This window comes from Mytilus californianus, unplaced genomic scaffold (assembly GCF_021869535.1).
Source record: "Mytilus californianus isolate M0D057914Y unplaced genomic scaffold, xbMytCali1.0.p SCAF_17, whole genome shotgun sequence".
Taxonomy (NCBI): domain Eukaryota; kingdom Metazoa; phylum Mollusca; class Bivalvia; order Mytilida; family Mytilidae; genus Mytilus; species Mytilus californianus.
Genome location: NW_026262659.1, coordinates 12,409,061 through 12,435,687, shown reverse-complemented (window position 1 = coordinate 12,435,687; position 26,627 = coordinate 12,409,061). Strand labels below are relative to the sequence as shown.

Sequence of the window (26,627 nt, the reverse complement as noted above, 5' to 3'; positions counted from 1 at the left end):
AGACTTGGTTACTTCAGTCGTGATACTTTCTTTCATCTCTCTACCAAACTGATTAAGACGCTCCTCTGTTACAAATCGTTTACCTCCAAATCGTCTCACTTCTATGTCATCAGACTGATCAGCATCAAAAGACGTTTCTTCTTCTTCAATTTCAATTTGCCTTATTTGAGTTTTGCTTCTCAATCCATTTTTTGCATGTAGTATGCCATGCTACAAGATTGATTGTTTCCTCCATAGTTTTAGGTCTTTTTGTCAATACATCATAGGCAATACTTTGATCATTTAATCCATTTAACATATGTTCAATTGAAATATTGTTGAATAGTTGATTATCCATGCCTGGATATGCCTTCCTGACTATTGTCTGAATGCGAGCAGCATATTCATTTACTGACTCCTTGTAATTTTTTCTGGTAAATTGCAACTCTTTTCTGTAGGTTTCAGGCAGGTTGTTATCTCCAAATCTTCTTTCCATATCTTTGGATAAAAGTCGAAACGAGCTCCTTGTTTCATACGGTAGCTCTGATGCAAATTTTGCAGCTTCATCTTTAAGCACCAGTAATATTTCCTCAGCTTGACGTCTTGGGTCCCAATTATTTCTTTCAGCAATTATTTCAAATTGCATCTGAAATGTACTCCAGTCACTTCTTCCATTGTAGAATGATAGTCTTGAGTGATAACTATCTTGCATGCTAGATGTGGAGTCTGTTCTGTATCTCATTTGAAAATTTTGCTGTCTTATATTATCTGGTTGGTTATTCTGCTGTCTGTAATAATCTCTTTCATTTTCAATTTGAAAATTTTGCTGTCTTGCATTATCTGGTTGGATATTCTGCTGTCTTGTATTTCCTGATTGAAAATTTTGCTGTCTTGTATTATCTGGTTGGTTATTCTGCTGTCTGTAATAATCTCTTTCATTTTCAATTTCCCTTATTTTCTCTCTCAATTTAAATACTTCTTGTTGGTCATCACCATTATTATGGCTGATTGGTCTGTTGAAACTGGTGTCACTGAATGATGTAATTTGTGGTATATTAGCCGTCTTTGTCTGATCATGAAATGGATTAGATGCATAAGATGTGCTTATTCCTCCCGTGGAAAAGGACCATGTACTTGGTACACCTTGTACTTTTGCATAAGTGTTTGAAGCGCTACTGTTTTGAACAAATGTGCTTGTTGCACTTTGGGTATATGAACCAATGCTCTGTGCACTTTGGTTATATGGACCAGTGCTCAGTGCACTTTGTGTATATGGACCAGTGCTCAGTGCACTTTGGGTATAAGGACCAGTACTCAGTGCACTTTGGATATAATGACCAGTGCTCAGTGCACTTTGGGTATAATGACCAGTGCTCAATGCACTTTGTGATGAAATACATGTGCTAGGTGCACCTTGAGTTTGAATATATGTGCTTGGTGCACTCTGATGTTGTACAGTTGTGCTCAGTGCACTCTGTACAGGAACATTAATGCTCTGTGCACTGCCTCTTATCATTGACACCCCCGGTTCATTTAATGAATTATTACTGGTTAAAGCAGGCAAGGTAAGTTGACTTGAAGAACCATGTAAACTTGGCATATTTGATAACCCACTATTTGAAACAAATTGTGTCTCATTTTCTCTTGTTAAGTCCGAAAAATTGGAATTAACACTATATAAAGGAGCTCTTGGGGACCCTCCCTCTCTATTATTTAAAAAACATTGGAAGTGGTAATTGTCTGTGTCTTAAATTCATATTTAATATACCAGACTGAATTAATACTTAATTTCAGTTATCTTTAATGTTATTAAAATATTTTTAGAAAAATACACTTTGTGTTTCAGTAACTCTTAGTGTTCAATTATTTTATATGGAATTATACACCTTGAGTTTCAATAACTCTTGGTGTTCTATAGTTTATAAGGAAAAAATACACCTTGAATTTCAATAACTCTTGGAGCTCAATAATTTATAAGGAAAAAATACACCTTGAATTTCAATAACTCTTGGTGTTCAATAATTTATATTGAAAAATACACCTTGAATTTCAATAACTCTTGGTGTTCAATAATTTATATGGAAAAATACACCTTGAATTTCAATAATTCTTGGTGTTCAATATTTTATATGGAAAAATACACCTTGAATTTCAACAACTCTTGGTGTTCAATATTTTATATGGAAAAATACACCTTGAATTTCAATAACTCTTGGTGTTCAATATTTTATATGGAAAAATACACCTTGAATTTCAACAACTCTTGGTGTTCAATAATTTATATGGAAAAATGCACCTTGAATTTCAATAATTCTTGGTGTTCAGTATTTTATATGGAAAAATACACCTTGTTTTTCAATAACTCTTGGTGTTCAATAATTTTATATGAAAACTACACTTTGAGTTTCAATATAAGCTGATTTGTATGTTGTTTTTTTTTTTTTTTTTTTTTTATGTATTACTTTTTTCCTTCCTTTTTTTTTTTTTTTTTAAATGATGTTTTTACCGCTGCCACCAATTGAAACGCCAACCGTTATTGTAAATGGTTTGGCAGATATTATACAAATATCAATTAAAGTCAAAGTAATAAAACTGTTTTGAAGTCCAAACTTTGGATAATCAAGAAATAAGATTTGTTTAAATAAATAAAAGCAGCTTTATTAAAAGTTAATATCATTAACAATAGTTATTAATAAATCAATTAAATAGAATTGCAGTGTGTGCCAAAATACCTGAATAAATAATTCTGGGTCACTGTCTGAAACTCAGCTGTTCGCCAGCGGCTATAATTTGAAACTGACTATACTTTTCTCTAAACGTTTGAAAGATCAAGTTAATCAATACACCTAAAAATAGTACGCGTGTACACAATTGTGAAAGTAAACCAAAATGGCCTTTAACTTGACAAGTATGATTTTGGATAATTCTAACATTATAAAAGGATAACTATGGATAAAATAGGATGCATTAATAACTTCTGAATAAGGTAATTATGTTGTAACTATAGAAAATCATTCCGCATAACAAGCAAGTGTACAAAAGTGAAAATATGTATGACCTAGTTTCGCGGAAAATATACACCGGGAAATACAAATGAAAAGCAATGAATGAAGGTTATTATTAAAAGAATACTGTAAATAATCGTGGCACAACAACATATTTTTGCGTTCAACAAATATATTCATGCGCCAGGCCAATTCAATGACACAAATATACAATTTACGTGTGATAGAGGTTAGGAGTGTAGAAAAATAAATTCCTTATCTCCAATTTTTAAGAATTATAAGGATTAAACGCATTTTTAAAGGAATTTATTGGTGTATAAACTGGACCAAGTCACTCACAAACAAATAAAAGTCCGAATTTTCCGTCACTCACAAACAAATAAAAGTCCGAAGGACTTTTATGATATGTTTGTGAGTGAATTGGTCGAGTTTATACACCAATAAATTCCTTTAAAAGGGCGTTTAATCCTATAATAAATTCCTTTAAAAAGGCGTTTAATCCTTATAAATCATAAAAATTGGAGATAAGGAATTTATTTTTCTACACTCCTAACCTCTATCACACGTAAATTGTATATTTGTGTCATTGAATTGGCCTGTCGCATGAATATATTTGTTGGTGAACGCAAACATATGTACTCCGTGAAATTTACTTAATGATAAAAAATAAACTACAAAACATCTTATTATCATTCAAATACATGTTTTGTGTTTATTATTTAATTTAACGATTAACGCGAAGTGAAAATAAATATTTTCAACGTCGAGCCGGATTGTGTTATTATCGCCACCATCTTGTTTACATTGGTTACAAAAAGTAGTTCGGTCAACGTCGTCTATCGAAAAAATAAACAACGTCAAGAGTCACTACCGGAAGTCGTCTCGACCAATCATATAAACGTATTTTCCTAATATGCAAATCATATAAGAATTATTATTATATATAGACTATATTTGCATTTTATGCTGTTAATCACAAGTGAATATTATTAAAATGATTAATTATCTTTTTACTAAATATATTTTGATGCTACAGACATATGTAAAACAATTAGGTAAACACATTTTATCATTTATAAAAAGTTTTAGAACTGAAATAGGGCTTTAAAATATTTTAGTCAATGTTATTCTGTGCCATAATATATCATTCCAAGATCTAGAGTAACTTTAATATTTTGGTAAATATTTTTCTTGCTGTAACCAAATATTATCAACACAGAAATAAATTTCTACTACATAAAGACCAGAGCTAGCCAAAATATGCATGAATACTGGATCTAGACAGGGTTAAAATGAATTCCCTTTCAATACTGATACCTGATCGTACCTTTTTATATACATTTGAAAAAAATAATAATCAAAGTGTTCTCAATGTAAATTCTTCATAATATGAAATAAAAGGAAATTGGTTTGCAATCTGACTTTGTATAATTAAATTATTAAAATATAACAATTGTTTTGCAAGTTCTACTGAATGGACCTGGGACTCAAATTATAAAAAAAAAGCCTAAACCAATTGATAATTATTTTAAAAAATGGTTAATAATCATGAACTTGCGAATGAATAACAAGGAGAAAGATTCGATCTCATATTTTTCTTCTTCTATTTAAAAAAATATATAACTATGCATATTAAAAATATTTCAGAGTAGTTTCTGAGTGCTAAGCTAATATTATAATTATGTTTTAGATCAAATTTAATTATGAAAATGCTAAATGAATAGGAGTGATTAAAATTCAAGTCTGAAAGAGATTGTTTTAGGTAGATTCATGGTTTACCGCCATCTTGGATTGTACTATCGCAGTACACAATCAGTCTAGTTATTTGCCCAAATCTGCAAATTTGTAGACAGATGTGCATTTTTTTTGGTTAGACTGTTTATATATATGAAGAAAACTTACTGATTTATTGCATTATCCAAAATATTTAAACAAATACAAAACATTTGTGTTTTAGAATCATTTTTTCAACTAAGCCATTCAAGGGGAGATAACTCTTTCATTAAAAAATTAATACTAGACTGATAGGGAAATTTTTTATTTTTACTTGTAGCAAGATAACAAGTTCGGTGACCCCATTTTTCTTTTTATTTTCTTAAAACATATTATAAAACCTATCTTCTCACAATTTATTTCAAAATTCTATCTCATAGATTTCTTTTTATGCACAAAAATGTGTTTTTTCATGATCATTCTAACAAAATTTATGCAATTTTCAACTACTCATAGCTTGAAAAATAGCACGGTGACCCATCCTTTTTATTATATTTTTGAAAAGAGCATAGTAAAATCTTCATTTTGGCAAAGTATAAGAAAATTCTATCTCGGTAAACGTATACCTATGATCTACCTTAAGTTCAAAGGACAAGACTTTTATGTTTCCATTGTACATGTAATATTTGCATAAATTTACTTTTGCAGGATTCCTGCAACACAAAAAACTAATATTTTAAAACAATGAATGATTTTTTCTAGTCATTTTAAATTCAAGGTTGTGCACAGACAGTAGGCCTATACAATTTCCTTACCTTATTGTTTTAGTATCAAACATTTCTCTTAAAGAGAATAGTAATTAATCCAGTCAAATTCACAGCGTAACTCACCATTGCTTTTCAAACAAACACACTAAATATGTTTACATTCTGTTCAGATGCATGTTGACATCGATGTGTAGGACCAAAAAAACTACAATGTCAAAAAATGTCTTTCTTTCGGAATTTAGTTCAAACTGGGTTTCCTAAGGGGTGACAGAACATTAGTCTTGAAATATTTTTTAACTTTGAGATACGTATTATTTTTATAGATTATATATAATCTCTTTTTATCTGTGAAAAAAAGAAGAAAAAATAACAGACAATTTCGCAAACGTATTTGTTAAATACGACAAATTTAGATCAATTTAGGTATTATTTTCTTTAATAATAAGATACATGCTTAAAAGATAGAAAGACATCTATTTCTTACTCCAATGGCAAGTAAGAAACAGAAAATAGAAAATTTTCCAAATTGCCGCCAATTTATTTTTTCCGCGAAATTAACGCAATTTCAGAATGACGGGCTTTACTATCAGTCCCATTATTGTCTTAAGAAAGAAGCAACAACGGTCGTTTCTAAGGGCTTGCTTTCCGACTGTTGATACAATTTTCAATGTAGTTTTGTTATTTAATTTTTACTTATTCAGTGTTATATTTAGTCTCATTATTTTTAATATATACAGTTGGAAAGCAGGTCACGGTTTGACCCCAAGTCTATCAGCAAAAATAGAGTCACGTGACCGTGAAAATTCTGTAAAACAACCATTGAGACAAACCTCACTTTTACTCAATAAAATGCCACTGTCATGATAAAAACTTATGGATCTAAATAATCTTGAATAAACATAGTTTTCACTCGTCAAAACTTACATGTCAACTAAAAGTCCTTCTTTCTTAGTTTTACCTTCAAATTTGAAATTTGCGTGAAAATTGTCAAGTCTCCTGATCGAAAAATCTAAATATTTTCGAGGAAACTAAAAATGATGGGCTGAATTTAAATTTGATAAAGCACCTCATTAAGACAAACACTCGATATGAATATCTAGGCAATAGAGTTTTGGATACGCAAACGTCAAGTTATTTTCAACACGAAGCGGTGGTTGTTTTGCTGATTTATGCAAGTGGTTATCTCCCCTTGATATCACCAGTCAAAAATAAAAACCCAGCAAAAAAAATTAAAAGGAGTTTACTTTACAAAAATCAAGAAGAAAATAAACGAAATTCGATTTACAAGTATGTTATTATAATATTAAGAAGAGATACTTCCCTACTTTTCAGAGGATTAGTGGATAAAATTAGAAGACAAAAAATTGGTAAAAATTTAGAAATGTCACCCAGAAACCTAGCTGAATTGATATAAAGTAGCTATTGCTGATGAAATTTACTATGTAGTTTTTGTAATGGGATATGGGATCACTCCTAGTAGAAATTTTTTTAAATACTTCTAACAATGTTTAATGCAATAAAACATACTTTATATAAATTAAATAATCTTTCTGAAATAAAAATAAAAAATAATACTGATCATTTAAATGTAATATTCGAAAAAGTGGGACCATGAGTCACAATAATTTCTTCTATGAAAAAAAAATTTTAGTTGAACAGTACAGTACTGCCTAGAAAATATCATACAGAAAAAGGATGTGTGTACCAAAAATTTTGAAAGAAAGTCTGTAAAAAATAATACTTAAAATTGTACATTGAGACATAATTTTGAATTTTAAAATCATTATTATTGTAAAATTCAATTATTAGATTAGCAAGCACAGTAGCCCTTGCCAAATTTCTGAGGGTATTTTATAGATTAAGAAAGTAAACTTTTTGGAAAAAAAATGGGGCTTCTACTCTTCAGGTTGCTGTATCAGCTGGTATACATATTTTAAAACAAAGTATTGGATATTTTTTATCTAATTAATATTTGGAAATTTATATCAAAAATGATAGTTGGTGAAACAAATCTTGTGCCTTTTCTTAATGATTGTGAAAGATAAGAATTTGCCATTTGAATAAATTTAATTTTGTAAGAAAACATCTCTCTATGGATTAAATTTCTAAATTGACTTGATATGCTAGTTTTTGCACTTATTACTGTAGCTTATTGAATAAAGTCAGAGATAATCAAATAAGCAAGGTTTTTAACTTATAAGTATAATTGACTGACCTTCATTTCCTCGTCCTTTTTCTAAACAAGTTCATCGGAAGTTACCAAGACCTTGTTGATAAATATTCAGTATCAACTTCACAAATAATACACGATGGTCTTGAAGTATAGATTCTGCGTACTGACGTTGTTGATCATCTTAGTAACGTGTTATAGTATTCTTTTATTTGTCTTTATTAATATTGCTTTTACTGTTAAGTCTGTTTTTTGAGATATCCATTTGACGTGACTCTGTACTTATGTATCACGTCATACTTTGAACGACAAAATTATTTTATTTATTAATATTACTTTTACTGTTTAGTCTGGTTTTTTTTTGTGATTTACATTTGACGTGACTCTGTACTTATGCATCCCGTCATACTTTGAACGACAAAATTATTTTATGTCTACCTGTGCGAATTTCAAACGAGCGATTTTACGCCAGTACTTAAAACCTTCCATCCTTTGTGAGTGGATTTGTCATAGATAAATATAATCGTATAAATAAAAAAGCAAAATGAGGATGTTAAATTTGATGTATGCCTTTTTGTGCTTCTTCGTTGCATTTGTTTGTTTTTATAGTGATTAATATGATAACACAATGTTGACTGCTGTACACCTAATTTTGACATTTTTACCTATTGTGTCTGTTTGTTTTGTTCACGCATCGTTGCCAATTTAATGGAATTTGATGCGACTGTCATACAAGTGAAAGGTTTAGCTAGCTATAAAACCAGGTTCAATCCACCATTTTCTACATAACAAAATGCCTATACCAAGTCAGGAATATGACAGTTGTTATCCATTCGTTTGATGTGTTTGAGCTTTTGATTTTGCCATTTGATTAGGGACTTTTCTTTTTGAATTTTCCTCGGAGTTCAGTATTTTTGTCATTTTACTTTTCCTTTTTCATATGTTTTTTTTCCTCCAGAAATTTTGCAAGTCATCTTCTCCTGCTATTTTTTGTGTTTTTGTCCATTCATTGATTTGTCAGATTTGTTTCCAGTATAAAAGAAATTTTCTAAGACATACAGTTTAAAACACAATAAAGATGATCTTTGTTTCACTTTTCCAATGTGTAAATTTTCACTATGCACATGACTCTGACACACATTTTGTTAACGTTATATGACGTATGTTGAAAAAAGAAAACAATGTCACCGTCAATTTGTGTAGGGGATCAAGAAGGGTTTTAGTCACTTTGAAATGGAGGTATCGTATGGAATTGTGAAAAACAACAATTCTTAATTACAATTTCATTCATACATGTATCTCTAATAAAATCAGTATTTTAGAGGACTTTGGGAACAGGTACAATGAAAAGAAGCTGAACATTCACTGTTTTGAACTAGAAAATCAGCCAAAACCAGCTACAAATTGACATGACTGGTGGTCACTAAAATTGTTGTATTAGAGTAAAAAATGATGGCTCCATAATTGTGTAGAAATTTGAAATAGGTTATCCGGTTTCATTTAAGATTTTTAACGTTCTATTCCGTATTTGGATACGCAAACGTCAAGTTATATAAATTCGATGTTTTTGGCGAACAAAAAAGATGGCTGATAATTTTTTGAACGGACAGGATAAAGTAATAGCAAATAAAAGTTATTTTCGACAATGTTTCAATGTCGTATTGAAACTATATTGTTCACAAAATCTACAAACTTTAAAAATCAATTATAATAAAAGCATGACAAGTTGAAAAATATAGTTGAAACGTCGATTTTTTAGCCGATTTATTTCGCGGACTTTTTGACGTCACCGACGACTGTAGCGTCACCTAATAAATCCCCCCTGCTATTGTTGCTGATAGAGCTTGACGATAACGGACGTTTCCAAGGACTTGCTTTCCAACTGTATACCACGTTTGATAAGTGTTTAGTATGACGATAAATTTTCACATTTGTTCTCGTACTAGGAATAACAAAATTTTTTATTTTGTAAAAATTATTTCCGTACTCCATGTATACCTCACAACCAAATTATTTTTATTTTCCTGTGTACGTTATTTTGTTTGGCGGAATTTTGTCCAAGGTTATGTTTGTCTTTTTGATATTGTTTTACATCTAGCCCCCTTGTTTTATTAGTTTTGTATTTACATTGTATCATGCATAGATCAAATTTATTCACTTGGTTTTGTTAATATGTCTTTTGATTGAGTTAAGCCATTTCAATTGATATTTTATAGTGTGTCTCTCTGTGTTGTGATGTTACACTATTTTTTCAGGGAGGGTGAAGGTTGGCGCCTATTGAAACGTTTAAACTCGCTGCATTTGTTTGCACCTGTCCTAAGTCAGGAACCTGATGTTAAGTGATTGTCGTTTGTTGATATGGTTCATAAGTGTTTCTCGTTTCTCGTTTTTTTATATAGATTAGACCGTCGGTTTTCCTGTTTGAATTGTTTCACACTAGTCATTGTGAGGGCCCTTTATAGCTTGCTGTTCGGTGTGAGCCAAGGCTCCGTGTTGAAAGCCGTACTTTGACCTATAATGGTTAACTTTTAAAATGTGACTTTGATGGAGAGCTGTCTCATTGGCACTCATACCACATCTTCTTATATCTAAATATTATCAGAAAAACTGAAGGGATTACTATTAATTTAAATTGGGTTGGGGAATTTTAGCGAGTTAGAACTGAAAATAAGTAATGAAATGAAAAAGCTGGCCTAGACGAAATGAGAACTGAACATAACCTATCTTGTCGAAAACGAGATTAAATGAATATTCTACAAAAAAAAAGAATTGTTTACAAAATCGAAAATCAATTTTCGCGCGGCTTTGCCGGCCCCCAAAAATATGCTGCATAGAAACCGGTACACATGAATGACTATTGTGAAGCTAGCCGGCGATAACAGTCTGTCGCTTACTATTCATGAGGCCAACCTGCATTGATATTCATGAGCCTGCGATAATATCATGAGATGACCTGAGTCGATGAAGTGTTGTAAGAAAATATCGATTATTAGGATAAAATAATGTTTGTTGTTTATATTTGATATTGCTATAAATAACAATAAAATCTGAACTCAATGGGTGTCTTCTTCGAGGTCTGCGTTTACTTAATCAATTATAAATAGGAACGCTTACGTAGAACCGAAATTACAAATATTTTTTCGGTAAATTATAATTAATGCTAATTGAAACATCAATGAATTACCTTTTATGTTTAAACGTTAAACTGAACCAAAAGTACAATCTACAGATGCTTCTAGGTTAAGACACATTCACATACAAAATTACAAAATTGTTCTTATTAAATTCTCTTACATGCCGACGTGAAATTTTTTTAAATCACTGTCAGAATTATACAGTACTCTTATTATATGCTATCGTTTTCGACCATATTTAACAGCTCAGACTAAAGATAAGACCAGGTAACCCCGCCCTATACTGACAAACTCATCATACGGGTTTAGGGCATAGTCACTATGAGCCACTTTAAAAGCAACATCTGGTACCATGGCCAACGTGAATAATCTCTAGGTTTGGGCAGTCGGTAATAGTAAAGTTGGACTATGTGACATATCAGAATACCAGGACCCCCCCCCCCACACACACACACACACATGCTGACAAACTCGTACGGGTCTAGGCATAAGTGCTAGGGGTCATTCCAAGGGCAATGTCTTCTATTGCCTCTTGTATCATGGACAACGTGATGAATCTCTTAGTTTGATCAGCCAGCAATAGTTAAGTTGGACAATGAAACATACCAGCCCTAACCCTATGCAGAAAACTCATACGGGTCTAGGCCATAAGTGCTATAGGCCATTTTAGAGGCAATGTATACCTCTACCCCTTTATCATGGTCAACGTGAATAATATTTTAGTTTGGCCAGCCGGTAATAGTTAAGTTGGATTTTGTGACATAACCGATGCCCCCTTTTTATCACATGCTGACGAATTCGTACGAGTCTAAGGCATAAGTGCTATGATCCATTTCAAAGGCAATATCTACCTCTACCTCTGGAACCAAGGCCAACGTGGAGAATCTCTTGTTTGGCCAGCTGGCAATAGTTGAGTCAGACTATGTGACATACCATGGCCAGGTACCCCTATCCCTCATCCAATAATGACAAGCTCGTATGGGTCAAGGGCATAAGTGATAAGGGCTATTTTAGAGGCAATGTTTTTTTCCTCTTATATCATAACCAGCCGGCAATAGTAAAGTTGGACAATGAGCCAAACCATGTACCTCAAAACCCTCTGCTGAAAACTCGTACGGGTCTAGAACATCAGTGCTATGGACTAATTTAGAGGAAATGTATACCTCTACCTCTGGTATCATGGATAACGTAAAAAATCTTTTAGTTTGGCCAATCGGTAATAGTTAAATTGGATTATGTGACATACCAGTTCCCCCTACCTTTTTCATCCTATGCTGACAAACTCGTACGGGTCTAAGGCATGAGTGCAACGAGCTATTTAAGAGGCGATATCTACCTCTACCTCTGGTAACATGGTCGACATGGAGAATCTTTTAGTTTGGCCAGACGGCAATAGTAAATTCAGACTATGTGACATACCAGGTACAACCCCCTCCCCCCATAAAAACAAAATCCATTCACCAAATGCTGACAAGTATGGGTCAAGGGCATAAGTGCTTAGGGTCATTTTAGAGGCAATGTCTTCTACCTCTTATATCATGGCCAATAGGGAGAAGATCTTTGTATGGCCAGCCGGCAATAGTTAAGTCGAACTATGTGACATGCAAGGAACCTCCACCCTCAACCGTATGCTGACAAACTCATACAGGCTTAGGGCATAAATGCCATAGACTATCTTAGAGGCAATGTCTCCCTCTTCCTCTGGTAGTATTTGATTAAAGAGAATAAAGTATTGTAAGCCACCCGAGAGTATCCTGTCCTATACTGGGCAGTTTACATACGAACACTCATAAAATGCAGTATCTGCTCCCCGGAGCACCTCAGTTTGTGTTTAAAAATAGTTCCTCTTTTTGGTTAATGCATGTGTATTAAACGGCTTCCATTGTATTTATTTGTTACTGTGCTATTTGTGTTGCTAACGGCTTTCCATAGTTTTTAATTTCGAACGAGCGTCCTCCAGCTCAAGTTGTTTTACCAGTGTAAATGCATATTCCTTTTTATATGTATCCAAGATTGATAAAGATAGAATATCATTTCAATGTTAACAGTTTTATTTGTGGAACTGTTTAAATATATTTGAATAAATAACGAATTATGACAATTCAAATACTTGCATACAGTACAATATATCATAGTGCATAGGAACTAAATTACGATCTAAATTCATATTTGTGGTGTCCGACATGGTGGGAGATAGCTTACTGTACAAAAAGACGGCTACTAATATTCCATATTTATCCTTATGCTCACCTTAAGCTTATTTTTACTGTTTTGTTTACAATTTTAATGATAGTGAATTTTTTGAACTTGCCGCCAGCGGAACTTTGGGCTATCTGCCATTACTGAATGCTCACGCGTTTATATATAAAAGTCATAAGTGTCACGTGACATACTAATCCAATAGTTACTTGTCCTTTCCGGGAAGCCGGAACTATACAAAATTACGATATTAATAAAACATAGTATTGAAATCATCTTGAGTTGTCCTATGATTGTCCTTTAACATAAAACATTAAAACTAAACAATAGAGCTCATAATATCAATAAAATAACTTGAAATATGCAATCGGACACCACTGCGTGCGCATTAATTTAGCAGACGATATTCGCAAGTAAATAGAAGTAAATAACATTAAAACATAGTTCATCACAACCATCTAAATATTTACAATATAATTGTGTCCAGCAGGGTATAACCATAAGATATTAAATGTGTGGTATTAAACATACAATATTAGATCAATTGTCCAGGGGACGAATTGGTATTAAGAGAGATAAAATCAACGTTTCATTCCCCACAAAATGGCAGACGGCAAAATCGCCGGTCAGTAAACAATTGCAGTTAAAGTATTTCCCTATGTATACCAGGCATATCAGACGTTTAAATATGAATATTTGGTTACCAGAAATGATCCTTAATACGGGAATTACATGATATATAGTATGAAGAAGGTAACCATGAGTAATTACATACATCCCCTGCCGTAACACTTGTACACAAAAAAATATGTAAACAATGATAAACTCATTTCAAATTATAGAGCTTTCACATAAAATCAGTTGCTTTACTGGATATATATCACCCTAGTAACAACATGTGTACACACCTAACTTGTAAAACTATGTTTTGGCTAATGAAATGCCTCCCCCTGTAATTTATTGGCAAAAAGTGAAACTTTGGCCTCTGAAATCCATAAGAATAGTAAATTAATGCCATATCTTTGATTACAAATGTAAACTATGTTTTGGCTAATGAAATGCCTCCCCCTGTAATTTATTGGCAAAAAGTGAAACTTTGGCCTCTGAAATCCATAAAAATAGTAAATTAATGCCATATCTTTGATTACAAATGTAAAATGTTTCCCTTGCACGCTGCAAGCCAAGTTACTATGCGTAAGACCACAACCGTTAAGTTTAAAAGATAATATTTGGTAAAAACTTGAATTTTGACTTGTGATCATAGAAAAAGTATAGTGGATTACTGCCACAATTGTAAAAAATCATTATGAAATATTTGTCAGTCTTGCCACAAATTAAGTATTTACTTATAAATTACACCGCACAATTTAATACCTATTTGTTTCAGTATAACATTCCCCAGTACCTTACACTTCCCCCACCTTTAAAGACAATGAATTCTCCTGAATTGAAAATTTTAGCACATAATTATAATGAAGTTTGAGATCTAAAATGTAAGGGTTGAATTGTCATCTCCAAGTCTCAAGGGAATATGAAGAGCATCTATTCTCTTTATCACATCGTCTGTGGAGTTATCTCTCTCCTTCACTGCAGTTTCTAACATCTTTAATGTTTGTACAGTGGATGCGTCTTCTTTGTCACTTTTTATTATGTAAGCCAAAGCTTGATATAAATAAAACCGAGATTTGGTTGCCATTGTGTTTTCTTCACTTCCTGTCGGTGTTTTTTTGCCTGGTAATGCTAAAAAGTGATACTTGAGTAGCAACTCTTCCTTTGTGAATTGTAATTTCTTTCCCGAGTTCAACTCCAGAACAATACTGGCATACTCCCAATTAAAATACTTTTGCTCTGGAGTCATCTTTTTCCAATTTTTAGGTGGCCAACTAACAACTGCTGGGATGGTAATCAGTGGGATGACTTCTTCTTGATTCCACTCCCTTCTCCCAGCTGGGAAAAGTGGCATGCCACCTTTCCTCAGAAGTGTCCTTGGCCGTTCACTTGCGGTAATGTTGCCGTTTAGAGTTGTACAATCTGTGCCCGATCTTCTGATGCTTCCAGTTCCTTTCTTTTACTTTCTTCATTGTGTTTTTCTTCTTGTATCCCCTTTTCCTCCTTCAACCTTTCTTCTTCGTCCTGTTTCTGTTTTTCCTGCTTCCTTTGTTCTTCCTACTTCCGTCTGATTTCCTCCCCCTGTTTCTGTTTTTCCTTTCTCTTTAGTTCTGCCTCCTTTAGTCTGACTTCCTCGTCCTGTTTTCGTTTTTCCTGCTTCTTTTGTTCTTCCTCCTTCAGTCTAATTTCCTCCTGTTTCTGTTCTTCCATTCTCTTTTGTTCTTACTCCTTTAGTCTCATTTCCTCATCCTGTTTTTGTTTTTCTTGCTTCCTTTGTTCTTCCTCCTTCCGTCTGATTTCCTCCTCCTGTTTCTGTTTTTCCTTTCTTTTTAGTTCTGCCTCCTTTAGTCTGACTTCCTCGTCCTGTTTTCGTTTTTCCTGCTTCTTTTGTTCTTCCTCCTTCAGTCTAATTTCCTCCTGTTTCTGTTCTTCCCTTCTCTTTTGTTCTTCCTCCTTCAGTCTCATTTCCTCATCCTGTTTTTGTTTTCCTGCTTCCTTTGTTCTTCCTCTTTAAGTCTGATTTCCTCGTCCTGTTCCTTGTCACCCTTTTCTTGCTTTATTTTCTTAGCCTTTTGTTCCTGGTGGTTATTCTTTTTCTTTCTTTTCTCTCCATTTTTCTCTCCTTCATTCTCTGTCTTCTTACTTTTCTTCTGGCTTGTTGCTTTCTCGTTCAGAATCTCTGGTTCTTCATTGTCGCTGTCATCTTCCAATATAATATCTGAGGTTGATGGTGTTTTAAGTGGTGATAACGGATTTGTGATGGCTTTTGTCTGTTTCCCTGGGAAGAGTTCATCTGACGTTTTTATGTCTGCTATATATTCCTCTGAGATGGATAGTTTCCTAGCTACTACCGGCGTCACTATAGACTTTAGTTTACCGTCTATCGAGGCAGAGAAGGTATGTGATCCTGCATACTTGGTGTTTACCAGTGCCGTCATCCTCCTTATTAAAGCATCAAGCATTTTGTGATCTCTTAGAACCAAGTCATTCAAACTTATCTGATAGAATCGTATAGACACTCCAAGGTCTAATTTGAAGATGGCTGTGGAGTCCCTAAGTCCTAATGTAAGTTGCTGGAGGGCCAGCCCTTCATAGATGGTGGGGCGTGTTGGTGAATATGACCCATTGGTTTTCTCCTGCTCAACCTCCTCCTCCTGCGTACCTCTAACCATTTCCCTAGGACACTTCCACCCTAGAGTCCAATCCTCCTTCTTCCTGTTGGTGTTTCCAACCCTGTTTAGGAATTCTAGGACCTCAATCCTGGCTTTCATGGCCTCTTGGGAGTTTTCATTTGATGGTGAGATTACCTTTGCATATGTCTCTGGGTAATTCGACATCCAAAACCCATTGTTCTCACTCGAAAAACTGTATGGCATGAGCTCTATTTTGCTGCGGTGGTTGGCCATGATGTGCTCCGTCAGGTCAACCATCCTCCTGTACGACTTCTCTTCAGGACACCAAACACAAACGACTGAAAGCCGTTTGTGTGGGGCAGCTGCCAGATGGTTCTTTAGTTGTCTCCTTGTCCTAAACGTCATGAGACACAGCCAACACTTCACCTCCACTTGTGATGATGGTCTCATTCTGAAATCGAATCAAATCTTTAAAATCCCTCCACCATTTATATAGCATATACAATAAAAGGTATGTATGTAGTGTGATGTTGTGTGACTATATTTGCTTATGTGTTTAAAATCCTCCCCCCATATGGCATACGCTGGTAGTAAATGGATCAGCCTACATTTCAATAAAAATATGATATCCACCCCCTTGGTCTCCCTATTCAAAAAACAAAAAAAATCTCAAGCCTCCTCAAGACAAAAAGTTGTCGTTAATTGCTTTCCGCCGCGCAGCTTACGCATACAATAAAACGCTTGGCAGTACAGTTTAATCTGCCATTCCCCTGGCAGGAAGGATCATCCTTCCCTTACAGCCAATAATATGTCCTGAGAAACAATGGCCATTTGTCTCCCTTACATATTCTTCCAGAGTGGATCCAACTCTAGGAATTCCAACATGACTTTCTCCAGTCTGAGATAAGTCATACAGTTACTCTTAAACATAGTAACTCATCAAAACAATTAAAAACGTACCAACTTGTACAACTAATTTCGGCTATTCAAACAACAACTATGAAAGGCATCTCAGGCCTTCCTACTGGAGAACCAAGTGGGCGGATTTCGTCCTTGATAGGGCAGTAGTCTATCGATGTGGTAGACCTTCCCAAGCTGTTTCTTTGACCTTTTCACAAGGTAAGTGATGTCATCAATTTTCCTTGTGACAACATATGGTCCTTTTCATTTTAATGTCAACTTATGACAAATTCCTTTTCTCTTTGATGCATCATAAAGCCATACAGCTTGACCTATTTGTAATTCGCGCTTTACTGCTTTCAAGTCATAGTGACGTTTTTGATACTCATAATTCTGCTTAAGATGTTTCCTAGCCAGTACATGTGACTTTGACATAGCGTCTTGTAATTCATTTATATATTTATCCGTTTCAGGGGTAGTGGATTCATCTGGTCCATCAGGACGTGGAATAACAGCTTCCATAGGAAGAAATATGTTTCTGCCAAACATCATCATGTTAGGGGTCTGTCCTGTGCTGGCGTGAACGGATGATCTGCAAAATCTCATCCCAGTTTCTCTGATCATTTTGGCAATAAAATGTTAGCATGCTTAGCAGTGTTCTGTTAAATCTTTCCACTCTTCCATTAGATTGAGGGTGTTGACTTGTACTTCTAGTTTTGTCAATTTTGAGGAGATCACGCAGATCTTGGAACAGCTTTGCTTCAAAAGACCTTCCTTGATCAGAGTGGAGCTGTAATGGTGAACCAAACCTACAAATAAATTCATTCACGATGGTACGGGCAATGGTCAGGGATTCCTGGTCTGGAATAGCATACCGGGTATGCTTCAGTCCATTTAGAAAAGCAGTCACAAAGGACAAGAACATAACGGTTTTGTCGTTTTGTTAACGGAAGTGGACCAAGAATATCAATCGCAACACGTTCCATTGGCTCGCCAACCAAGTATTGACCTAATGGAGCCTTGTTTCGTTTAAGTGATTTCCTAGCAGCACATTGGTCACATTCTTTGCAGTACCTTGTTATTGAGCTTCTCATAGCTGGCCAGTAAAAGAGCTGCTGGATCCTACTTAGCATTTTATCTGGTCCTAAATGACCTGCAGATGGAACGTCATGGAAATACTTAAAGACTGTCTTTTGGTGTGATTTTGGTACCAGGAGCTGCAATTTGAAGTTGTCTACATCGTCTTTATCAGAACAATAAAATTTTCTATAAAGCATGCCATTGTTTATTGTCAGCCTATCCCATTGTCGCCATATTGTTTTCTGGTATGATGTTCCTTTTGATACTTGGTCCCATTCAGGTTTATTTTTCTTTTCTTGAAGATATGTCACAATGAGTGACATGTGTAGGTCTTTCAAATTGGCATTGTCTAATACTGTCAGGGTCCCATCCTTCTATGCAATATGGTGTAGCACTAGACTGATTTCTTGTCTGACTTCTTGTACATACTCGTACTATTTCTATTCTTGGTGTTGGCTCCTCATTTTCATGTAACTCCTGGTTAACAAAATCAGATTCTTCAAGTTGAATTTCGTCTGTTTCATCGTCACTTGTGTGGTTTCCAGATTCTTGTTTCTCGCATGATTTACAATGTCTTCTGGACAGAGCATCGGCATTTGAGTGTTTCCTTCCAGCCCTGTGTGTCACTGTCAAATTGTAAGTTCCCAGTTTTTCGAGCCATCTGGCTGTTTGACCAGTGGGTTTCTTTAGATTTTTCATCCATGATACAGCTGCTTTATCTGTGCGCAGCAAAACTTCTTTCTGGCCATATACATAATGATGAAATGTCTTTAGTGCTATCATTACAGCAAGTAGCTCTTTTCGAGTTACACAGTATGCCTGCTCATGTATGTTCATAGATTTGCTCATGTATGCTATAACTCGTTCAAGACCATCTTGAACTTGTGACAAAACAGCTCCGACAGCCTTATCACTTGCATCTGTGTCAAGTATGAATGGCAAATTTGGAAGAGGGTAGGCAAGCACAGGTGTACTTGTTAAAGCATTTTTCAACTGTTCAAATGCCTTTTGACACTCGTCATTCCAAGCAAAACGGCTATTCTTTTCGCAAAGTTTATGCATTGGTCTTGCAATTGCTGCAAATCCCTTAACAAATCGCATATAGTAAGAACAAAGTCCTAAAAAGCTGCGCACCTGTTTTGCAGATTTGGGGACTGGCCAGTCATCTATTGCTTTTGTTTTCTCTAGATCAGTGGAAATTCCCTCCTCGGACATGATATGTCCAAGGAATCTAACTTGTTTTTGAAAGAAAATGCATTTGGCAGGTTTCAATTTTAGATGTGCATTTTGTAGGCGTATAAAGATTCTTTCTAACCTTCCAAGACCCTCTTCAAATGTTGAACTTACTGATATGATATCGTCCATATAGAGTAATAGTTCTTTCCACTGTAGCCCTCTGAGAACATTTTCCATAAGACGCTCAAAGGTAGATGGTGAATTTGCAAGTCCAAAGGGCATGGTAGTGAATTGATATATAACCCTAAACTTGTCAGTAATGCGGTATTTTCCTTGTCGTCGGGAGCCATGTCAATTTGCCAAAATCCTGAATTTAGGTCCATTGACCCGAAGAATTTCCCCCCCAGCGAGTGAGTCTAGGCACTCGTCTACCCTCGGAATCGGGTAGGAATCCTTTTTAGTGACGTCATTCAAAATTCTGTAATCAACACAGCACCTAGGGCTGCCATTTTTCTTCATTACAAGGACAATATTCGATGCCCAAGGACTAGAAGATGGTTCAATGATTCCTTTGTCCAACATCCGGTTGACTTCTGATTTTTCCATCTCTTGATTTCCAAGTGGCATACGTCTAGATCTTTGCCTAAAGGGTATTGCATTTCCTGTATTTATTCTATGTGTTACAAGGTCTGTCCTCCCTATGTCATCATCTGTCCGTGAAAAGACATTTTGGTACTGCGAAAGGAGTCTGGAAAGCTGTTGTCTTTGGTCCTCATTTAAATAAGTTGAACTCCTTTTTAATAAGTCAATAAGATGTTCTGGTATTTCTTCACTAGCTGTAAAGTAATCTTCTTGTAGTGTTCTGATCTGCTCTGATTTCAAATCATGCTCAGTATATGATTCACATGTTCCTACTGTTTCCTTTTTATACAGTTTTACTTCGTTGTCACCATAGTTAACAACATTTACAAAGTGTGCTTGATCTTGTGTATTTATAATCCTAGGTATTGTTAATGTAGACTTAGCTGTTCCTGTCGTGCCCTCTATTAATCCGTATTCTGTTAAATGATTGACTCCCGGTGTTTCTACAGGCATCATAGTACTCGTCATTGGAGGAATTGTCATGTTGTCTTGAGTTTCTACTCTGCATATCATATTTGCCTTCCCTCCAACCCAACATTGTATTTCCTGGTTGTGGATCGTGTGTAAGACCATTCGCTGATAATTAACTTTAACTTACTTCCTTAAGTAAGAAATCCTGTCCAAGTATTCCATCCTGATTTATATTACATATCATAAAGTTTTGACTGAAAATTTCTAGACCAAGCTTTAGTTCTAATGTGATTGATCCAATGGCAAAAGCTTTGTTGCCATTAACGTCAAATACTTCGGACTTGTTTGGTACTAAAGAACACCAAACATTTGAAGGCAATTTTTCGTAAACCTCAATAGATAATATTGACGCTGTTGAGCCACTGTCAATTAAAAAGTTGACAGGAAACCCATAGATTAACCCGTTTGTATAAAACCCATTATCCCAATTATCATCTGTTTCCCCTATATGTCCTGTCCGGACATTATTTTCTCCCTTTATATCAGGGCTTTTACCTCCTGTCACTAACTCACGACCTTTTGAACCAGCGTTCTGTCGTTTCCCTGGTTTTTATTAAAAGAGGTATTGTGTCTTTGTTTGCCCTGGAAGTTCCCTCTTGCTCTTTCGTTGTTTTTGTGTGGACAGTTCCTCATAAAATGGTCTGGTGAGTTGCAACTGTAACATCTGCCAGTATTTGCCCTCTTTGTGTCCCGATTCCCGTGTCCTTGTTCCAGCTTTGCTATCCTATCTTGTAAAGCCTGCAAATTGCTCTGATAATCCTTTTCACTCATGTGTCCTTCGATGTCCTTCGACTCCACAGCTCTGATTGTTGATTTCTTTTTGTCTCCATCCCCGAGTATTGACTCATACCTTTCTTTAACATCAACAGCGTCTGCTATTGTTTGACATTCCTTGTCAATACAGCGACAATTCATTTCTACAGGTATTACCTTAAACAACTGGTTTAATGCTAGAGACTCCTGTGCTGCTAAGTCGAGATCATAGTACGCCTTTTGCGCTAATTGCCTTATGTCATCCCCCACTTCAGCTATGCTTTCCCCTGGCATGCGCCTGCGCATCTCTAACTTTGAGAGCCAACGATTTTTGTGTTTTGAACTCCAAAACCTTTGATCTAACTTTTGTGTTAGCATTTGGTATGTGCGCCTGTCGTCAGGAGACAAGCTCATGTAGTATGTCCTTGCTTGACCCCTCAAGCTACCTGCCAAAAACAAAAGTTTTGTACGATTCCCCCATTGTCCCAATTCAACACAGTCCTCAAAATGCGACAAGTATTCCTCCCAACAATCCTTACCAGAGAAGGGTTCAGGTTTAAGTGTTACCTTTGGTGGGCCAATTGGTTGCATGTTATGATTACCCCTATCATTCCTATCATCAAAATCATGTCTCTGATATTCATCCCGTCCTTTAGGTCTCTGAGCTATTTCATCACCATGACCTGGTAAAATAGATTCCCTATCAAAGTCGTCATTGTCATCAGTATGTATTTGGTCCCCTTGTCCTAAGTAATCTAAATCCCTTTCCCTACGGAAATTTATTTCAGGGTCTGGGGAGTTCCTACCAGCATCAGCCATATTCTAAATAAAGACTTTTAATTTTATTTGTTGTTTCATATTTTTTTAGTTATAATTATTTTTGTACAGTAAATCCACCACGTCGGGCTTAAACCACATTGTTTAGTTGACAGGTTATTCCAAGGTTCGTATCCTGGATGCTAATTAGAATTTTAGCATCCCACTTCTGACACTAAATTGTAAGCCACCCGAGAGTATCATGTCCTATACTGGGCAGTTTACATACGAACACTCATAAAATGCAGTATCCCCGGAGCACCTCAGTTTGTGTTTAAATATAGTTCCTCTGTTTGGTTAATGCATGTGTATTAAACGGCTTCCTTTGTATTTATTTGTTATTGTGCTATTTGTGTTGCTAACGGCTTTCCATAGTTTTTAATTTCGAACGAGCGTCCTCCAGCTCAAGTTGTTTTACCAGTGTAAATGCATATTCCTTTTTATATGTATCCAAGATTGATAAAGATAGAATATCATTTCAATGTTAACAGTTTTATTTGTGGAGCTGTTTAAATATATTTGAATAAATAACGAATTATGACAATTCTAATACTTGCATACAGTACAATATATCATAGTGCATAGGAACTAAATTACGATCTAAATTCATATTTGTGGTGTCCGACGTGGTGGGAGATAGCTTACTGTACAAAAAGACGGCCACTAATATTCCATATTAATCCTTATGCTCACCTTAAGCTTATTTTTACTGTTTTGTTTACAATTTTAATGATAGTGAACTTTTTGAACTTGCCGCCAGCAGAACTTTGGGCTATCTGCCATTACTGAATGCTCACGCGTTTATATACAAAAGTCATAAGTGTCACGTGACATACCAATCCAATAGTTACTTGTCCTTTCCGGGAAGCCGGAACTATACAAAATTACCATATTGAAAAACATAGTATTGAAATCATCTTGAGTTGTCCTATGATTGTCCTTTAACATAAAACATTAAAACTAAACAATAGAGCTCATAATATCAATAAAATAACTTGAAATATGCAATCGGACACCACTGCGTGCACATTAATTTAGCAGACGATATTCGCAAGTAAATAGAAGTAAATAACATTAAAACATAGTTCATCACAACCAATTAAATATTTACAATATATTTGTGTCCGGCAGGGTATAACCATAAGATATTAAATGTGTGGTATTAAAAATACAATATTAGATCAATTGTCCAGGGGACGAATTGGTATTAAGAGAGATAAAATCAACGTTTCATTCCCCACAAAATGGCAGACGGCAAAATCGCCGGTCAGTAAACAATTGCAGTTAAAGTATTTCCCTATGTATACCAGGCATATCAGACGTTTAAATATGAATATTTGGTTACCAGAAATGATCCTTAATACGGGAATTACATGATATATAGCATGAAGAAGGTAACCCATGAGTAATTACATACATTCCCTGCCGTAACACTTGTACACAAAAAAAAATGTAAACAATGACAAACTCATTTCAAATTCCAGAGCTTTCACATAAAATCAGTTGCTTTACTGGATATATATCACCCTAGTACCAACATATGTACACACCTAACTTGTAAAACTATGTGTTGGCTAATGAAATGCCTCCCCCTGTAATTTATTGGCAAAAAGTGAAACTTTGGCCTCTGAAATCCATAAAAAATAGTAAATTAATGCCATATCTTTGATTACAAATGTAAAATGTTTCCCTTGCTCGCTGCGAGCCAAGTTACTATGCGTAAGACCACAACCGTTAAGTTTAAAAGATAATATTTGGTAAAAACTTGAATTTTGACTTGTGATCATAGTAATAAGTATAGTGAATTACTGCAACAATTGTAAAAAATCATTATAAAATATTTGTCAGTCTTGCCACAAATTAAGTATTTTTTATAAATTACACCGCACAATTTAAAAACTATTTGTTTCAGTATAACATTCCCCAGTACCTTACAGTATTGTATGGGACCATGGCCAACGTGGAAATCTCTTAGTCTAGCTATATCCGGCAAGAGTTAAGTCATACTATGTGACACTAGGTACCCCTTCTCCCCCTATTCACCCAATGCTGACAAGCTCGTTTGGGCCAAGGGCATAAGTGCTAAGTGCCATTTTAGAGGCAGTGTCTTCCTCTACCTTTTGTATCATGGTTAACGTGGAGAATCTTTTAGTTTGGTCATCCGGCAATAGTTAAGTCATTCTATGTAACATACCAAGTTCTCCAACCCCCTTCGCACCCCAATGCTGACAAACTCGTATAGGTCTTGGGCATTACTCCTTTAAGCCATTTTTGAGGTTATATCGACCTCTACCTCTGGTAACATGGACAACGTGGAGAGTCTCTTAGTTTGGCCAGGCGGCAAGAGTAAAGTCGAACTATGTGACATGCCAGGAACCTCCACCCTCAACCGTATGCTTACAAACTCATACGGGCTAAGGGCATAAATGCTATAGACCATCTAAGAGGCAATGTCTCCCTCTTCCTCTGGTAGTATTTGATTAAAGAGAATATATTGTATGGGACCATGGCCAACGTGGAAATCTCTTAGTCTAGCTATATCCGGCAAGAGTTAAGTCATACTATGTGACACTAGGTATCCCTTCTCCCCCTTTTCACCCAATGCTGACAAGCCCGTTTTAGGCCAAGGGCATATGTGCTAAGTGCCATTTTAGAGGCAGTGTCTTCCTCTACCTTTTGTATCATGGTTAACGTGGAGAATCTTTTAGTTTGGCCAGCCGGTAATAGTTAAGTTGGACTTTGTGACATAACCGATGCCCCCTTTTTATCCCATGCTGACGAATTCGTACGAGTCTAAGGCATAAGTGCTATGATCCATTTCAGAGGCAATATCTACCTCTACCTCTGGAACCAAGGCCAACGTGGAGAATCTCTTGTTTGACCAGCTGGCAATAGTTGAGTCAGACTATATGACATACCATGGCCAGGTACCCCTATCCTTCATCCAATAATGACAAGCTCGTATGGGTCAAGGGCATAAGTGATAAAGGCTATTTTAGAGGCAATGTTTTCTTCCTCTTATATCATGACCAGCCGGCAATAGTAAAGTTGGACAATGAGCCAAACCATGTACCTCAAAACCCTCTGCTGAAAACTCGTACGGGTCTAAAACATCAGTGCTATGGACTAATTTAGAAGTAATGTATACCTCTACCTCTGGGATCATGGATAACGTAAATAATCTTTTAGTTTGGCCAGCCGGTAATAGTTAAATTGTATTATGTGACATACGGTTACCAGTTCCCCCTACCCTTTGCATCCTATGCTGACAAACTCGTACGGGTCTAGGGCATGAGCGCAACGAACTATTTAAGAAGCAATATCTACCTCTACCTCTGGTACCATGGCCGACATGGAGAATCTTTTAGTTTGACCAGACGGCAATAGTAAATAAAGACTATGTGACATACCAGGTACAACCCCCCCCCCCCCCCCCACAAAAACAAAATCCATTGACCAAATGCTGACAAGTATGGGTCAAGGGCATAAGTGCTTAGGGCCATTTTAGAGGCAATGTCTTCTACCTCTTATATCATGGCCAATAGGGAGAAGATCTTAGTATGGCCAGCCGGCAATAATTAAGTCGGACTATGTGACATGCCAGGAACCTCCCCCCTCAACCGTATGCTGACAAACTCATACGGGCTTAGGGCATAAATGCTATAGACCATCTTAGAGGCAATGTCTCCCTCTTCCAGTCGTAGTATTTGATTAAAGAGAATAAAGTATTGTATGGGACCATGGCCAACGTGGAAATATCTTAGTCTGGCTATATCCGGCAATAGTTAAGTCACACTATGTGACACTAAGTACCCCTTCTCCCCCTTTTCACCCAATGCTGACAAGCTCGTTTGGGCCAAGGGCATAAGTGCTAAGTGCCATTTTAGAGGCAATGTCTTCCTCTACCTTTTGTATCATGGCCAACGTGTAGAATCTTTTAGTTTGGTCATCCGGCAATAGTTAAGTCTTTCTATGCAACATACCAAGTTCTCCCACCCCCTTCACACCCCGATGCTGACAAACTCGTAAAGGTCTTGGGCATTACTCCTTTAAGCCATTTTTGAGGTTATATCGACCTCTACCTCTGGTAACATGGACAACGTGGAGAGTCTCTTACTTTGGCCAGGCGGCAAGAGTAAAGTCAGACTGTGACATACTAGGTACCCCTCCTTCCCCTGTTCACCCAATGCTGACAAAGTCGTATAGGTCTAGGCTAGGCATAAGTGTTATGAGCCATATTTGTGGCAATGTCTTCTTCTACCTCTGGTATCATGGCCAACGTGGTGAATCTCTTAGTTTTGCCAGCCGGCAATAGTTTAATAGGAATACGTGACATACAAGGTACCACAGTTCTCCCCATCCCCTCATCTTATGCTGACAAACTCGTATGGGTAAAAAAAAATAGTGGCGACAAAGGGGCATTCAAACTCATAAGTCGAAAAGAAACTGTTAACGCCATGGTTAAAAAAGTAATGGGCATAAGTGCTAAAGGCCATTTGAGGTGGCTCGGCCCTTTAACAGTGCGCATATTTTAACGCATGTTTCTAACGACGAGCGCCTTGGAAACGGTCGCTTTGAGG

General features: G+C 35.8%; 1 protein-coding gene across 1 annotated transcript in view; it reads left to right on the top strand.

The window, feature by feature from the left end:
• LOC127726396 (START domain-containing protein 10-like) overlaps window positions 1-26,627 on the top strand; it is a 362,489-nt gene that overhangs the window by 186,282 nt on the left and 149,580 nt on the right. The window lies entirely within an intron of this gene.